Here is a 6304-nt window from a genome sequence, read left to right on the forward strand (position 1 = left end):
CCATATTCTGATTATTGCCAAAATGCAGCACTTGTATATTTTCCTTTCATGCTGACCTGCCAGTTACCAAGTTGAAATTTAATGAAGTCCAAACTCTTTCATGCTTGGAAGATAGTTTCAGCAAAGAGTTGAAATCTGGGAGCTATTCCTTCAAAATTATGAAGGTATTATTCCACTGGTTCTTAGTTCTCTTCTTGCTGTTAAAACTTCTGTTAAGTTATTTTGTCCTAAAAGAGGAACCTTTATGAGGTATGCATGCTTTGTTCATTATTTATTTATTTATTTATTTATTTAACATTTTACTGTGTCATATGTGGGGTTGAATTTGTATTCACTCATTGTTCTTGGGATTCAGAAATCTCCCTGAGACCATAGACTGATTTGATTGTTTCTTTGTTTGTTCTCCCCATTTTTTAAAGATACTCAAATATGTCTTCCAGTACTGATGGTGTCATCATTTTTCTCTCTTCTGGGACTTCAACTATTTTATAGGCAGTCTGTGTTCTAGTTACATTTCTTCTTTTATCCTTCAATGTAGTCCTCCTGTCCCTCTAAGACGACTGTGTGTTCCACTCTGATGTAGGTACAAGGTCCATAATTTAGGGAGGGTGAGAAACAAAAAGTATATTTTTTAGTTTTATTGAAATTTTTTAAATCAGATACTATATTCTGATTGCAGTTCCCCTTCCCCAATTCTTTCAGATCCTGACACTTCCTCACCTACCCAAATCCACAGCCTTTTATTCTCTCTTTCACTAACATACAAACAGGCATCTAACAAAAAATAATAATAAAATACAAACAAACAAGAATGAGAGAAAAACAAACAGAAGAAAAGGAGCCAAAGAAAAAGCACAGGAAACACATATAGATGCAGAGACACACAAATTCACACACAGAGAAAACCAAAAAAATTCAAAACTGAAAAATAATATATAACACAAGGACCTACAAGGAAAAGGAAGCCCCAACAGAGCATTATGAGACAAAGAACGTCCAAAACTGCCATTGAGTTCACTTTGTGTTGGCCATGTACTGGTGGGCATCTAACCTGTCAGCTCTTAAGTGTGGTTTGTATACCAAGTGAGACTCCATTAGAGAAAACTAATTTTTTCTCCCTTTGCAAGCAGTTATCAATTGCAGATAGCTTGTGGGTAAGAGATTGGGGGCTTGTGACCACTTCCCCTCTCAGATATCTGTACAACATCTCACAGACACAATCACACACATACACACACACACACACACACACACACACACACACACACACACACACACACATACACACACACAAGAGAAGGGGGAAGCAAAACTAATAAAAGGAATTATAGATTTCCCCTGCTGTTGCTGGATATTACTTCATATTTATATTCTAGGAATCAGCTCTTGTTCAGTCATGTTGTTGATGCAGTCAGAATGAGCATGGCACAGCTCCGGGCAGGAAAGGCTGGCTAACAATAAAACAACTAGGCTTCCCTTCCCTGCTTTACCTCCTTCACCTCTTCACCTTCCTTGTTCCTTCTTAAGGCTTTTAAAACAGTGCACGGTTTCCTGGCTTACCAAATGCTTTCCTTCACTCCAGCAGCTTGTCCTTGGGTCACAGACCTTTCAAGTGCAGATCAAGGAAGTTGGGTTTATAATTAAACCTCATCTTCACACACAGGTGAGAAGAAAACAGAATTGGGAGCATAATTCCCTGGGAGTCACAGAACCATGCATTGCAAGTCTGGGAGCAGGGTAGCCACAGAAATGGCTTCATGCGTTTCTGCAGTTATTGTCCCCAGGCTCATTAATCATCTCTATGGAAAATAAGGGATTCTGAAGACCAAGGATGTTGTTGAGGTGGTAGCACACTTACCTGCATGCACCAGGCCCTGTACACAATCTGCAGCACTGTCTAAACTGGGTGGGGTAGAATTTATTTCTAATCCCAGAACTCTAGTGGTGGAAGCAGGAGTGCCAGAAGTTCAAAGTCATCCTTAGCTATACAGAGAACTTCCCTGCAAATCTTGGATGAGTTTATATGAAGCCCTGCCTCCCTAAATAAAAAGCAATTAAAACAAAAAGATAAAACATTCTTGGTTGGGAATTGTGATGCGCACTTGTAACCTCAGCACTCAGGATGCTGAAGAAGGAGCATCTTTTATTTGAAGTTATCCAGGACTGCCCAGAGAGCCTGGGACAGGAATGGGGAAGTAGTCAATGTTAAAATGCTTACTAGTGAGTGCAAGGCCCTTGGTTCCATATCCAGTGAGGCAAAAGAGGAGGAAAGGGCATAAAATAGCACACATTCTTAGAGCTAATACATTAGGAAATTGGAATACAATAAAATTTGTGAATTTCCTTGCTTCTTTAAAAATTTAGAAACACTAACATCAATTAGGATGTTACCCTGGATTAGAAAGTAACATTTGTTATCATAAAACTTTCATTATAAAAATTGTAAGATTTTTCTTTTCTTGCTTGCAAAATGCATTATCTCAATCCGCTCCAGAAATACAGGAACACTTTTGACAGGTTATATAAGATAGGGTGTAAGTCTTTTTGAAGTTTGAGGGGATTTTTGACACAGAAAATGCATGAATGAACATTCTGCAGACCTCTCTCCAGCTGTCAATGCGATTTAAATTCAGAACAAGAAAACAATCTGTCTATAAAAAAAAAAGTACATGAAAAAGGCCTTTAAATATGTATAATTTGTGAATCTACTACAGGATAGCACACTCAATAATAGATCATGTGCTTTTTTACTATGTGTTTACTTTGAACTTCAGTGCTCCTCTGTAATAGTTCACCTCCACCATTCTTAGCACTTGCACTGCATGCAAGAAAAGAAAGCAATACATCAAGTGATGAAAATAGTGATGATTTGTAGACCCAGAGGAAACAACCAATTGCTAATTGCTAATCATAGAAGGGCCTCAAACTGTCCCTGTCATGCCCATCTACTATCCTATAAACCTGAGAAAAGGGTGGAGAAAAAGCCAAGAGCAACCAGAATGGTGAGAACAGTAAACAATGATGATAATCCCATCACCACCAAGCACTTCCTGTGTGCCAGCCACTAGCGGACTCCTTTAAATTCTTTCTGTTAATGCCCCCAGCCACATTGTGAGGCAAGACTTCGGTTTGCAAATGAGCACACTGACAATCCAGGAGGTTAAGTAACTTTCCTAAAACCCCATCAGAGCTGGTAAGCAGCAGAGCTAGAATTCCAATCTGGATCTCACCAAAGACTTTGAAACTGTAAAGGCTTTTAGACCCATGAATACTTTATAAATTGAATGTGTTTAGAGTCCTTCCTGAATGGGGTCATGGTCAGCACCACTTCCCTGTTCCTTCCCCTTGGATCCTCCCCTGTGCACAGAACTGGGGAAGGCAGACCTGATGAGAAAATGGAGCTGGACCTTGCACCTGATGCCAGGGAAGAAACCCCACTTGGGTATGTCTGGTCCTAATCAGGAAAACTCCTAACTCCAGGAGAACACTTGGTATAAGCACCGCAAAATTTATGGAATTCTTGCACTTCTGAGGATGGAAGCCTAAGGAGCTTTCTCCCCCTGAGTCACACCCATTTTGGGGCATGATTGTTGAGCCCTGCCATGGGCTCCACTCAGCAACTTCAAGGAAAGGACACATCCTAGTGAAAATGATTGTTGCTAAGAGAGGATTCTGGGAATTCTGGACCTCTCTTCCAAGCTCTAGACTTCTCCCTTTACAAAGCAATTATCTGGGGTGTTCCACATAGAAATAAATGTGCTCCAATTGTAAGTCTCCTAATGCACAACAAATTTCAGTTTCGTTATCATTGTCCTGGAATCCAGAATTCAGTGAAATAAAATGTATTCCACTGCAAGACACCAGCTGTGTGGTTGGAAATGAGAAAGCAATACTAAGTCCTATTGACTTCCTAGGGATCTATAATAAATCACCACAAACTGGGTGGGCTAATAATGCAGAATGATATTTTATTTCATAGCTGAGGATACAAGCACAAACAAAATGCAGGTATTGGATAAGCCAGACACTCCTGTAGGCTCCTACAAAGGGCCTTTCCTTGTCTCCTCCAGCTCTTGATAACCCCACGTGTACCTTGGCTTACAGCTTCCTAATTCAGATCTCTGCATCTGTAGCTACAGGGCTTGGTCTGTGCCCTTGCCCCTTTTCCCCTGTTTCTTTCAAGGAAGGTGGTGATTGGATTTAGAACCCTATCCTCAGACATGCTGCACCTGCAGATCTGGGATCTGACCCAGGATGCTGCAGTTGTAAAGCTCTGTGTCTGTTCTTGATGCCCGTGGCCAGCTCTGTCCACCTGAGGAGAATCTGTTTCCAGAGGGCTGGAGGAGGTTTGCATGTGACTCATTCCCAGCATAACCCTGTGATATTATACACTTGGACATTTCTGGGACATACATGTCTCTGAAAATTTGTGTACCCAAAATCAAAACAGTGAGAGAGATGAAGTTGCTATGCAGGTGCTCTGTTTCATATGAAATAACCCAGTAAGCAGTGGGGTGAAGCCTGCAGTGTTCCTGGTGTAGTGACAAGTGATGAAATGCAGTCACAGGACATGCATATCTACTTTCAAGCACCCATTGAACATTCACAAAAAATGAGTTTTCATTAAGACAAAAAAGTTTTAGCAAACCACAAAAAGCATCCATCCACTGTCCATGCACAGTCAAATCAAAACTCAAATTCAGAACTCTCCCACCTTGCCTCCCTTGAAGGTATCAAAGAGCTGGCTTGGTGCTTTATTTTTCCAGGGCAAAGAGGATAATCCTAATATTGCACAGGAAGTCAATGTTCATGTCTCACCAGAGCGTGCATACAACTGAAGACAATTTTAGTCATAGGGTCTTCGCTACACCAGGTCTAATACCAAAGCAGTGCTCAATGTGGCCATGCCCCAAAGAGTCCTGTTCAACAGGCTTCTCTGTTGCATTCATGAGCGTGGCTACCTTCCCAATGCCAAAGCCACTCTCCAACCTGTGACAAATGAAGAGGACTAGGCATGAGGTGCAGATGGCTATGCAGGTAGGGGACAGAAGGAAGAAGTGGTGCAGTGCCTTGGAAGGACAAAAGCAGAAAGAGAGTCCACCCAGCTGGAGTTGTATTTCCAGCAAAGCTGTCCTTCATGAGCAGAGGCAGAGTAATCATTTCCAGACAGGGGAAAGCAGGAAATCCATCATCTACAGCAAACCTGTGCTACAACCAGTGGTGAACAGAGTCAGCCTGCCTCACCAATAGACAAGGTACAGGCCAGTGAGACCCTCACTCAAAAACAAGGTGGCTAGAACCTGAAGAATGACAGATAGCATAGGTTGTCCTCTGGCTTTCCATGTACAAATGTGCACATACACACATGCATGCATTCTCTCTCTGTGTCTCAGTCTCTGTCTCTCTATCTCAGTCTTTGTCTCTCTGTCTCTGTCCTGCTTCTGTATCTCTGTCTCTGTCTGTGTGTGTGTGTGTGTGTGTGTGTGTGTGTGTCTGTGTGTGTCTGTGTCTGTGTCTGTGTCTGTGTGTGTCTGTGTCTGTGTGTCTGTGTGTCTGTGTGTCTGTGTCTGCCTCCCTGATTGTCTGTCTATCTGGCTGGCTGGCTCTCCTCCATTGCCTAGCTTTAAATCTGAGCTTGGGGAACAAAACTTGTTTTCTCATAGAAGTTAGTAGTTTGGAAACGCTCACAGAATATCCAATGCATGATGGTGTGTCCTTGTTGCTGTGGTTGGTTCTTCATCAGCTTGACAGAAGGAAGAGTTATGTGGAAAGAGGAATCCTAATTGAGAAAATGCCTGAGTAAGTGTGTATACAACTGATGATAATTTTAGACCACTTTTTTTTTTTTTTTTTGGTTTTGGTTTTTCGGGACAGGGTTTATCTGTGTAGCTTTGGAGCCCATCCTGGCACTCGCTCCGGAGACCAGACTGGCCTCGAACTCACAGAGATCGGCCTGCCTCTGCCTCCAGAGTGCTGGGATTAAAGGCATGTGCCAACAACGCCAGGCTTAGAGCACTTTCTTAATTCATGGTTGATGTGGTAAGGATCAGCACACTCTGTGACTGATCCTGGGGTGTATAAGAAAGCAACATGAGCAAGCCATGGCTAGTGAGCCAATAAGCAGCACTCCTCCATGGTCTCAGGTCTAGTTCCTGCCTTGGTCTCTGCCTTGACTTCCTTGAATGATAGACTACAAAATGTAAGATGAAATAAACCCTTTTCTCCTAAGCTGCATTTTGGTCACTGTGTTTTATCTCAGCAATAGAAACCCTAACTAACACAACACTACACTACTGCTTGTACC

Source organism: Cricetulus griseus (assembly GCF_003668045.3).
Source record: "Cricetulus griseus strain 17A/GY chromosome 1 unlocalized genomic scaffold, alternate assembly CriGri-PICRH-1.0 chr1_1, whole genome shotgun sequence".
Taxonomy (NCBI): Eukaryota; Metazoa; Chordata; class Mammalia; order Rodentia; family Cricetidae; genus Cricetulus; species Cricetulus griseus.